Source organism: Erithacus rubecula, assembly GCF_903797595.1.
Source record: "Erithacus rubecula genome assembly, chromosome: 5".
Classification (NCBI taxonomy): domain Eukaryota; kingdom Metazoa; phylum Chordata; class Aves; order Passeriformes; family Muscicapidae; genus Erithacus; species Erithacus rubecula.
In genome coordinates this window covers 25,100,158-25,112,506 of record NC_136687.1, presented here as the reverse complement: position 1 = coordinate 25,112,506, position 12,349 = coordinate 25,100,158, and positions in this window count along the sequence as shown.

Sequence of the window (12,349 nt, the reverse complement as noted above, 5' to 3'; positions counted from 1 at the left end):
CTTTGTTTTGGATCTTTGGATGTCTCTGACTTGTTCTGGATTATGGCTCTTCCTTTTTCTCTTTTTTTTTTTTTTTCTTTTTTTTTCCTTATTTTTCTTATTTTTTCTTTTCTTGAGCTACTCTTTGGGAGAAAAGGTTGTGTTCATTTCATTCAAAATTTTAGGTGTTATCTTTTAGATATCAAAACTTCTGGGGAAATCAGGCTCTCATTTAGTTCATTAACATCATGTTACCATCCTTGGAGACCCCCAGACCTTTTTCTGGCAGCCAGTGGTGTGTTCCACCAGGGTACACCAAGCCCTTCTTTGGGAAACCAGGCACCTCCCACATATCTTGTGCCAACAACCACAAAATAGCAACAAGCAATGAGCAAATGTGGTGGGGTGACACAGGCATCACTTCCAAGGAACCCTGGCAGAGAGCAATGGGGTGGTCCCCAATCATACCACCAAGGTGTTTCTGCAAGGTGTTGTACAAATGTTTAGGCTTCACTCAAATACTTTCTTATCTAGAGTTTTTCTGCACTTAAAAAAAAAAAAAAAAAAAAAAAAAAGGTGTTGTTGGTTTTTTTTAAACCTCTTTGTAAAAACAGTCAATTCCTGAAAAATGCTGGAAGAGTTCCACTAAAAGGCTATGGCTACAAGTCTGGAAACTTGCATTGCTCCTGAGTGGGCTGGCAGCCTCAACTTGCTTAGGAACCTGTCACCAGAGCACAGAAGGGTCTTTTCTGAGTTTCAGACCCATTCCTTTCTTTTCACTGTTGTTTATCTCCAGCACTGAATGCATAGAAGGGGACATAAATCACTGCAATTCCTGGTATTTCATACTCACATAAATGTATCACTGATGCTGTATGTACTTCCATTTCTTGAAAAGATGATTGCTGTTCAAACTGAGAGTAGGTCAAAAGTTCACAGAAGCCATCTTGGGGTTAAAAAAAAAATAAATACATAGATAGCAGAATCTGTTGACTCTGGTGTGGAGAAATGCACATCTGAACTCCCTGTTGTATGCATGAGGTGTTTCCTCACTTACCAGACAGAAAATTTGGAAGAGCTTCCTGTGGTGACACACCTCACATCAATGCTCAGCAGATAATAACAGGGAGCAAGGCTGGGACTTGGGATTAGCACTGTGCATGCAGGGTCCTGTTTGGGACTTGCTGCACCAGTGATGCTGCAAATATTTAGGGAGCCCAGAGCATGCACCACCAAAATGTGTAAACATCAGTGAGAAGAAAAATATAAAAATGGAAGGAAAGCAATCCTTTTATATTTTCTATTCTTTTCCTTCAGGATATCTGTCACAGAGCAAACACAGCAGGAAGAAATCAGCAAACAAGTGAAAGGTGCCGTAGATGGTTAGATATGAGTGGTACAGGCAGTGGGAAGAAGGAAAGAATTTGAATGTCTGTGGTGCCAGGGTTAAGCCTCCTATCCTGGGCCATGACCTTGTGGATGAGCACCCCAAACCTGCTGTGGGGAGCAGGAACCTCCTGTGGCTGTGGGGAGGTCAGAGTTCTCCACAGCCACCTCCACGCCCAGTTGTGGAGGATGGGTGCATGTCACTGTGCTCAGTAAAGCACTAAGCAGGTGGGAGGTGGAGTCTGGAAATGGGCTGACTCACAAAATAATGAAAGATAATAACAAGAGGCAGCAAGAAGTAGGAGTGTGGTAAAAATGTGGACTATTCCTGCCAAGGAAAGCAGTGAAAGGCTACTGCCTCCAACAGGAAGGGAGACATTCTTCGCCATGGTAGTGGTTAGGTTATGTAGCAGGTCTTTTCCACCTCTGATTTCTGAGATCATACATAACATGCCAGGCATGTTACCTATAATTAAACATACCACCAGGCACCATTTACCCAGGGGTGTGCCTTGGCTCCACTGCTCTTTCCAGAGTTATGCAATTACCTCCATTAGGCACAGCTCTCTGAGCACAAGCATCCATGACTCATGGAGGGCTGTCTACCTGTCCAGCTGCTCACAGACTCAATTAAACACCATCATGGAACAAAACACAGGGTCCATTTGCACTGCAGCATGCCATGGCAGCCTGGTGCATGAAGTAAAGGTGCCAGGTCAGGACCATGAGGGAAAGAGGGTGGCACTCCCCTGCTTGTGAATGTGGGAAGCTACATTGACAACATCAGGCTGAATACAAATATTGCTCTCCTAAAGAAAAAAAAAAAAATATAAATAGAGAAGTAGAGTGGAGGTGATGATGTATGTTAAATACTGTCCTTTTTAAAGGTCTGATCTCTGCTTGCTTTGATTTCAGTGCTGGTCTTTATCAGTGTCATTTTTAGTGTTGCACCCTTGGACTTGTGAATTGCAGCGATCCCCAGAACGGTGTAGGGGATGGTGTTAAGACTCCAGCCTAATACTTGAGACGCCTTGGTTTTATTCCCTTCTTTGATGGTCTAATCCCAGATTCATCCCAGCTAAATTTAGGAACTGCCTGAAGTAGGAGCTTTACTTCTTTTCCAGAGGAGCCAGGGATGATGCTGGGCTGTGGTCTCTCTATGCCTTGTATTTCTCAGAAGCTGGGAAGGGGGCTGAGGACAATGGGGAAGGGCTGGGAAAATATAAAGAGACTGGAAAAGAAGAGGGACTGCTACCAAGCACTGAAGGACTAACTCTCAGGTAAAAGCCATTCATTTTCCATCTCTGAAGTAGGAGAAATGGCCTTTTACGTCAAAAAATGTGTGAGGAGGAGGAATATGTGGAGCACAGTGAGGCATGTTAATGTGATAGCAATGGGGAGAGGGGCAGGGGATTTCAATTTAGAGATCAATCCCAGGCTGTTTCTTCATGCACAAGTTCTGAGTACAAAGTAACTCATGAGGATTTGAAAAAAGCTAACCTTTCCTTATGGACTTGTCAGGCCAAAGCTTGGATTCTCTGTTATAATTAGAAAACAAAGTGACAGGCAAGCTGCTGTCTTCCCACAGACCTCTGGAAGAGGCTCAGAGGATGGGGTGAGCCATACTCAGGGGAAAGGAGTGTTCACAGGGTTGCCAGTAGCAGTACTGCTTGGTCCATCAGCTTACACTGAAAGTGCCCTCTTGAAAAAGAAGAAATGGTAGATTGGCAGATGTTGTGATGATGGGCATATGAAGATTAGAGCTGATGAGGTATTTAACACTCTGCAGTATGTAGTTACATATCATCACCAGAACACGTGGAGAAAAAAATCACTGGATTGCCAAAAATTGATGTTATTGTACTGAAGCTGGCTTCTTTTCCATGTTTTTGGGGTTGTTTTTTTTTGTTTTGTTTTGTTTTTTTTTGTTTGTTTGTTTGTTTGTTTGCTTTGGTGAGTACAGCAAATATGTTATTACATGACTGTGGTAAAGAGCAGTGGACTCTAATGACCACAGCAAATTAACCCTTACAAAAGCTCTGTGAGTAGTAACATTATTATTTATGCTGGCAAAAGTCTTTAAAGGCAAAGCATGAATAAATGCAAGGTGTGCACATCAGCATTCCAAATGTTTGATAATGAACAGCCCCATGGACATGCATTTGCTCTCACCATCTCCTCTGGAGCCTGACACAGATGAGGAGTGGACAAATTGTTGCACTGATCCTGAGGATGACTGCTGACTTTTGGGAAGTATCATCCTACATCCTGTTGTGGCTTTATTGTGGTTGTTGATTCTGCTGGTTTCCTTTATTGCTGTAGTAGGAAACCTAGGGGTTTTTTGTGTGTGAAAAGTTTCTATTTATTTATATCTTGGTGGACTTTGACTATAATATGCAAAATAGCTTTATATAAAGCAAATTACAAAAATACATATGATTACAGAATATATATATATATAATATATATATATATATATATATATAATTATAAATTACCAAAAAGCTGTCACTCTACACAGGAAAGACAAAAGGGAAGATGTGTAAAAAGGAAGGGAAATTTAAATGCCTGGCAGCTTCCCTGTGGTAGATCCATCATCCAGAAACCATGTAAAAATACTGCCTTCCTCTCCCTTTGTCATTATTCTGTTTCTCCACATTTATGATTTTTTTTTAACTATTTGATAATTTCTTTCCATTCCTAACATGAGTTTCCTGAATATCTTGTTGCTGGGTTGAGGGCAAAATCAGATTTGGAAAAGAGCTTCTATTTAGTGACAGAGCATATGAAACTTCCCAGTAGCCTGTGAAATTTGGTGAAGCTTCCTTCTTGTGCAGAGCTATGCTTGGAGCAGCCACAGGAGGTTGTGCCCCACTCCTGAATTGATAGATTTTTTTCCCTGAAGGAAGAACCAGAAGCATCTCCTTGAAGCCTGACAGGTAGGGCAGCATCCTGCTAGTCAACACCAACTGTTACCCAGTCACCCCTCCAGGCAGTGGCATCCTGAACATTCCACACTGCCTTGACTTGGTCACTTAATTGGAGAGAGGGACAAGCTGAAATTTGCCCTCAGCTTCCTGAGCTTGTCACTCCACTGTCCTTGTCCCTGCTGTGGATCTCCAAGTTTTATCTTTAAAGCAAGATAAAATAAGTTGCCAAGGCTCAGGGTGACTTGCCCAGAGCACCTTGATGGGTCATTTGGTCAAGCAAGGTGGGAGCAGATGATTTGTCAGCACACATGCTGCCCTGGATGGGCTGGTGTGCTCCTCAGTCCTTGTCTCTTGGGAAAAGTGGTCTGGGAATGTGCAGGAAACACGCTGGACCTTATGAACAACAACTGGAAAAGAGACAAGGGATGCTTCTGTTTTATTTATTTACTCATGCACTCCCAAAGTGGCAATGTGGCCAGAAGCACTAATGGGACTTTTTAAATGTGGATTCAGGGAATGCTGTGGGGATTTCAGTCCAGGGCAAGGATCAGTGTGAGAGAAATTTCAGTCTAAGAGTGAAGGTGTGTGTGTCCAAAAATATTCTAACCAAGCTGCTCAGCTTTTGAAAAGAGGGATAAAGAGAACCTGACAATTATAATGACTTCCCTGGAAAATAAAACCCTCCAGCCTTGACACACACCCTGTGGCATATAGCAAGCTATTAACTAGGTGACCTACTGAGTTTTACAGTACCTTCTTCACCACTGAGAATTTTTGAAACCATGAATTGATTTTTAACTATAATGGATGTGTTTAGTTCAAAGTGGCATTAATTCAGGGAAGCCTTCTCACCTGTGTAATAAGGCATATCAAATTGGATAGTTGTGCTAATTGTTTTGATTTATGAATTTATTAGCATTTGCTCCAAACAGTATGTTCACTGGATATATTTCACAGATTGCAAAAGATGTTCTGCATGATTGTAAAAACTTGTTGTGGTCAGCAGTTTGTAGTGATTTTTGAACAGGAATGCATTCTCCTGAAAAGTGCAACTAACTTCCACCCCCTCTTCTTTGCCTTCTCCTTGGCTTGTGAATTGGTTCCAATTTCAAATACTTAATCATGGGAATTTTTGGTGTTTTATATTCTGGGTAGAGATTGCAAACTTTCTGTGATCCGCTTTATTGCAGCAAGATTCTTTCCAGAAACATTATACTATGTGTTGCTGTTTTGTGACTGGGACATGTGGTAAATCTGCTTCAAGAGTGAGTCAGTGCCAGATTTCTATGTTGTCATGCATACAGAGGAAAATAAGAAACATCTGTCCTTTTTTTTTAAATTCATTAAAAAGAAATGTTACACGAAAAAACTATTGTAGGTAGTACAAAGCGATGCCCAAGTGAAATAAAAAGAGCCAATTGGAGGCATATTCTGGAGTCTATTTTTAAAAAGCAAATCACTAAACACTATTTACTAATAATAAATCTTGATGTTTAATATTTTGCATCTCTTTAGAAGTCACCACTGTCTGTCTTGTGACAAGGACCTGTGTTTATGTGGAATGCTATTGTCAGATTTTGGTGTCTGAAATCAACTGCAATTTTTCACCTTTGTTGAATCTTGCTGTTGTATTTTTAAATATTGACTCAAACTCCATATTTTAGAAATTATTTTTTTATTACAAAATGTTTTATTACTGTGTTGTTCTTTAGACCCTTCTTTGGGACTGTATCTGTTCACATCCTTCCCTTCTGTTCACATTTTTCGTGCAGAGCAGCTTCAGTGTAACTGTATGGAAAACTGTTCTGGGCCCTTAAAGCTAAAATTGGAAAGATACTATTCACAGGTTAGTGTAAAGAAAAAACAATGAATTTTGGTTTTAGAACTGCAGGCAAAATGAACTGCTTCACAGATCTTGCTCAATACAAATTTTTCTATAAGCTCACAGGCAATCCTCTCAATAAAGACAACAAAATTACTGTCATATTTATCATGCTGGGGTGTTTCAGCTCCATGGGATAAACTTGGCAGTGTTCTTGCTCTGAGTACTTGGAAAGCGTCCCTATACATCTCAGTTTGCAGCATTCCAGTAGATTAGGAATAAACTATCTCTCTTTTTTCGCCCTTCATATTTCATATAGTGATAGTGCTTTCCCTGAGTGCTTGTTAGAGTTATTGTTTTGGAAAACAACATGCATTTTTCTGTACAATGTTGGCTGATAACTCAACCAGACTATACCAGCACTCTTCCCTTAGATTAACAAGTCTCAGTCTAAACAAGATTGAGAGAGTAAGGGTTGAGTGAAATGTTTTAATTCAGAATCCCTTAATGAACCTAGGCAGAAATTTAATATACTTTGGGAAAAAAAGGGTGAATTATTTCTATTGGAGGAAGATGGGTCATTGTTTTAGAAACCTCTGTATCACCTTAAAAATATTGTAAAATATAACTGAAGATGTATATAATCTTTATAACTAAAAATTACTTTGGTTCAAAATACTTTGCAAATCTGAACACAAATACTTCATCTTCCTAAATGAAATTATTTCTTTTGCTTTATTGAAAACTTTGAAAAAATGCTATGATTTTTTTATTAGCAGAACTGTAACCACCCAGATAATCAGTCACAGGCATCACCCCTTGGCCTCATATTTATAGCCCTCTCAAAATTACAGGAAGGTATATAATAGCAAATATTGTTAAAATATTTTTTCATTTTTGTTTGTAACTTTGCCTGGGCAGGGTTTGTCCTGTCTGGTACTTGCTGCCATGTGAGTTCTTGTGACACTGCTGCCCTTGTGTGTGCATCAGTAACTTAAAAGTTGGACACTGAGCTATGGACGTTTGTTAAGACCAAAAAAAGTAATATTATTGAAAAAGTATTAGTCAGATACAATAGATCATTTTCTTGGAATTTCCACTTTATACTTGCCCTGTTGTTCTTCTACTACCTCATTAGATACTTCTGCTTGTGCATTTCCCAAGCACGCATTTCCTTTGCTATCACAGCAATTTTAGTTGTTGGTGATCATGACAAATTGAAATCAAGCAGTTGCAGCAGTTTAGTGAAGATTCAACAAGACAGGAATGTCAAGAGTGCACTAGCTTGTTTTTAGGACCACTATCAATGCTCCCTTTATCCTGTGGGAACAGTTGTGCCTTTGTTTTTGTGATGCTGTTTTTTGGAAGATGAGTGAATAAGAGACCATTGATACTTTTCCCCCCACAAAATCTCCTGTGTGTCCTTTGCCTGGCATGTTTCTCTCTGAAGTGTAAAACCAGTGTGTCACTTTGATTTTTACATATCTGAAGACCTAAAAATGGAGATGGAGCTGTGAGTTTCAACTCTGCAGGTACTACTGGAGTATTTTACCCTGAGACTCATAAACTATTGCTATTCTCTGGCAAAACCATGGAGCATCACTGCTGGGTTGCCAAGCCTCTAACAACCAGACACGTGTTGATGAAGGATGAGGTAATTAATTTCCAGATGAAGGGTGGACAGGGCTGCCAGAGGAACAGTGGCAGGACAGCTGGTGGTGGGAATGGTCTCCTCATGGGTTGTTAACACAGTTGTGCTCCGTAGATGCCTGAGGAAGGTCCCACAGAGGGAAGGAGAAGGGAAGGTGGAGGAAAACAGTAAGTTACTGACAGTCTGCTCTGTGTGTACATATTTATTTTCATTCAGTTATCCCATTGGTTGTAACAGCACAGGCTTTCCATGACAGATGGATTATTGTTTCTCTCCTGTAAGCTGCTAAAGAATTTTTGAACAGAAGCTCACAGTGCTCCTTTCAGAAAGGCACTTTGCAAGATCCTTTGTGAAGGACCTGAAGTCTGTCACTTAGACCACAGGAAAATAGTGGTGGGGCTTAACAGGTAGCATTCAAAGGTACATTTGCTGCTTCTACTAGATCCTCTTTAGTCTGGGATTCAGAAAACATAATGACTTCCAGATATTACCAATATCAATACATAAAAAAATATAATTTTTGGTCTTAAAATATTGGTTGAAAGGAATGGAAAAAATACTGAAATTATAATCTTACCATAGAAAAAATCAATTTAAGTTTATAGGCCATATTGAGAAGAAGAACAGCATCTTTAGAAACATCTATAATGAACCTTATGGTTTTGTAGACAGTAAAGATTGTAAGCAAAATTAATTCCATTTTTTTTCCAGTAGTTACTACAAAAATGTGTCTAAATATAAGAATATAATAGTTGTGGAAATAAAATATACAAAATATACAGCTTAGATACTGGTCAGGGTCTGGTCTATAGCCACAGTAGCAAGTGAGTGGTTAGATCATCAGAGGCCCTAAAACACAGAGTCAGAGAAGGTACACTACATAAGGAATGTACTATATACATAAAGAAGGTACACTCCATAAGGAATGGTTATTTAAAATCAGGGAATATGTCCTGTGGAAATTTATTTCAGAATTCTCTATACCACAATGTAAGACAAAAGCTTGGCTCTGGCTGTTTCAGTTTCAGCATATTTTTATGGATGTGGTATCACTTTAAAGCTCATCCTGTGGCTTTAATTCATCACATGAAAGCTGACTAATCTTTATGTATATTTGTGGATATTTTAGCAAGCACAAAATAACATTATGCTTAATAACAACTTATTCCTTTATTTGTTTTGTTTAAAGATATCATGAATCTTGAAGGCCAGGTTTGATTAACATTAAATTTGTTTGTGGTTCTCATGAGTATCCAGTATCTTACAGAATCATGGAAGAAAGTACTGGAAGAATAACCAGGTGCAGACTCCCAGAAGTAAAAAAAACTAAAATTTTTACCTTAAGACTTAAAGAAAATGTGTTATACCTCTAGCTAATCATTTAGAAGATTTGGTGACATTCCTGTAAATACAGGAAAAACTTTCAAACATGGCCCTATAAAAAGACAAACAAGTACAATTTAAAAAACCCAAAAGCACCAACAGAAAAAGACAACTTTTGAGCAGGCTGGTGTGAGGTGTTGAACAAATGCAGAACTGGACCCTTAAGTATTTAGAGCTGGATCATGGAAAGGGCTACAGACAGCAAGTACTTGTTTCCTCTCAGGAATCTCGTGGCAGTTTTCCAACCTTCCACAGCAGGTGAGATCCTGCCTCCATCAAAGTTAGTGGGGCTTTATACTGACTCACCTGCAACCAGGCTTACATTCTCATGATCTGATAAAAGTAATGCTGAAATTAATTAAAAATCATGTTCTCAGTGATGCTCTGGCTCAGTGTTAGATCTCTGAGTGCTGCAATACCTTTTCTGTTTCCCTGTGAAGAGCCATTAGCTGATAAATCTTGTGATTTGTTTTGGGGTACTTTTGTTGTTTTTTCTTTTTCTTTAATGATTGCCATGTCAGCTTCCCCAGATTTGAATGAAATAAGGAGGTCCCTTGGTGGTTGAATTCTTGTTAATGGTTTAAATGTGTTCAGGGAAGGGAGGAGGATTTGCACTCAACAAATGAGATCAAGCTCACAAGCTCTTATTTTATTCCTTTTACTTTCATAACAAGGATGATTTATTTGCAAATGAATTACTTTAATAATAGGTTTTGAGTTACACAGAATATAGAAAATCTTGACCCCCATCTCTGCAGCTGTAAAAGTAACAGCGTGGGTGTGGTTGCCTGGTGGCCGGCCAGGATGATCCAGTTCAAGGGGGTGGATAAAATAACATTTACACTTACAGTAACTGTTTAAAAATGTAATTCGAGTTCTGCCAAATCCTTCCAGTTCATTTTGGGAATCCAGATAGTTAAGGTTGCCAATTCTCAACTTTTCTTACCCTAGTTTTTTGCAAGTTCTCTGCTTCTGCCAGATGCATTTTGCTGCAATACTGTTGCTGCAGAGCAGGAGGTTCCACCAGCCTTGCTCTGTAAATGGTGATGGTGGGACACTCCTGGCTGTCAGCCTGCCCAAGCAAGCAGTGACTGAGCCTGGCCCGTGAGACTGAGCATGGAGGGAGGATGCAATCCCAGAGGAAGTGTCCCACTTACAGACAGCTCTGTTTGTGTCTGCTGCACTAAATGCTGCCAAGCCAAGTAAGGTCAGGCATTTGTTGGATCCTTGAGAAAGCATGTGGAGAAGATGGAGGCTTGGAGGCTGGAAGTTGCCCTTCTGAGTTGGAATTGCAGAAGTGTTCCCAGGCAGTGTGGGCAATGGGAATCAGGCACCTTGCCTAACAACACAGGTCTTGAACACTTTGCAGACTCACAGCAGCTTTAAAAGGGGAAAATGTTGTCTGAAGTAGTCAGATGACTCCAGCTGGACTAAGTGCTCACTCTCCCAGTGCCCCTGCTAAGGCAGCCCCTGTTGCTTGTGTAAATTGATGGATTATAGGGATTTTTAGTTGAAGAGCCCAATCAGAGTGGTACCTGAGTTGCTGCTGCTGCAAAGAAAATTGTTTAGAACAGTTTGCAGTCTCTGCTGTTTGAAAGCACATGTTCACAGCAAGCCCATTCAACCCAGCTTCTGGGACTACTCACAGAGTTCTGCCGACACCAACCTATTGCATGACACCATCTGTAACTAGTGCAGAAATTGTTCACAGATCTTAAGACCTTAGGGTCCACTGTCTGCCCTGTCTTTATTATATCATGATATTTCATCCACTTTAGGTAAAATATGGTGTTTTTCAAATCAGTGTCTAGTGTTGAATATGAGAGAGCTGCTGAATCACCTCTTCAGTGATTTGTTCACATGGCAGCAATTGTCTTATTGCCTTCACTTGTCAAGTCAACCTTTCTGCCTTGAATTTGGTAATGTTTTTTTATGTTAGAAAGGTGTTGTGCTTCTTGTCTTTCACCCTCTCCAGATTTTCCAAAACTGAAATTTTGTGTACCAGACTGTATGTAGAAAACTTACTGATTTTAACAATGTCTTATTCACAGCCTTACTTTCTCCTTTCTTCAAAACCTTTCAGCTTTTCTTGCTGTAGCTTTGAAAGGTGAATGTTTCTTATCTGTCACAAACCCCAGCCAGACCTTGTAGCTGATGATTTCTGGTGCCTACCCAGTTCTGCAGACAGAGGTTGTTTCTGAAAACATGGCCATGTCTGGCTCTGGACACAGTCTCTGGAATAATGTGTGGAGTTATCCAGACTCACTCTATTCAGCCACTGTGGTATTCTCAGCAGAGCAAAAAGGCCTTACTCAAATTAGCTTTAACTGATAATTATTTTTTCTTTACTTCTACTGAAGTAAATTGCCATGGTACTTCTTTTCAACAGTGTCCATAAGCACCCTGGAATAATAAAGAACAAACAACGTTGTATCATACATGAGAGACAAAAATTATAACACAGCACTGAGGACAATGTAATAATCTTTTAGAATAAATCTGTTTGCTTTCCATAATACACTGACCTTCAGTTAGTTTGCAACAGTGAAAAAAACCGGTGGTTTGCCTGAGGTCCTACATATATGGTGCCAGATGGTCATCAGTGTCTTTAGAACATTGTATATAGACTTTATAAACATAACTTTGCATTTAATTTTATTTTCAATTATACTTTCCTGAGTAAGAGAATATTCTTAACAAATTCAGGTTCAATGAAAGACATTGATACTCCTTTATGAATTTTCTTTAAAAGTTTTGAAACTCTGCATCTTCTGTAGGAAACTGATGTTGGTTTTTAAAGGAAAGTCATTATAAACCTTCAACACTTTAAAATAAGGTATGGATATTTATTTTTATCTCCACAAGCTTTTATCAAAAATTTCACCGAATTAAAGTGATTCGAACACTGGTATTTCCATTCAGTATCAGCACAGAATTTTTAGAATCATGCAGCCAAAAGTATGGAAGACATTGACATTAACTGTACCCCAATCTTCAGCATTTGTGAATCAGATTAATTATGAGGAAACAAGAGACTGTAAAATTGTTTAGGTATTCAAATAAGTGAAAATTAATTGTGAGGAAATTTTTCTATCTCCATTAATTAAAATTCAATCAACAAGATGTGTTTAGAGTACCAATTGAAGCAAGCATCTAGGAGTATATTGTTTTAATTACGAGATGGCAGCTTCAAATGCT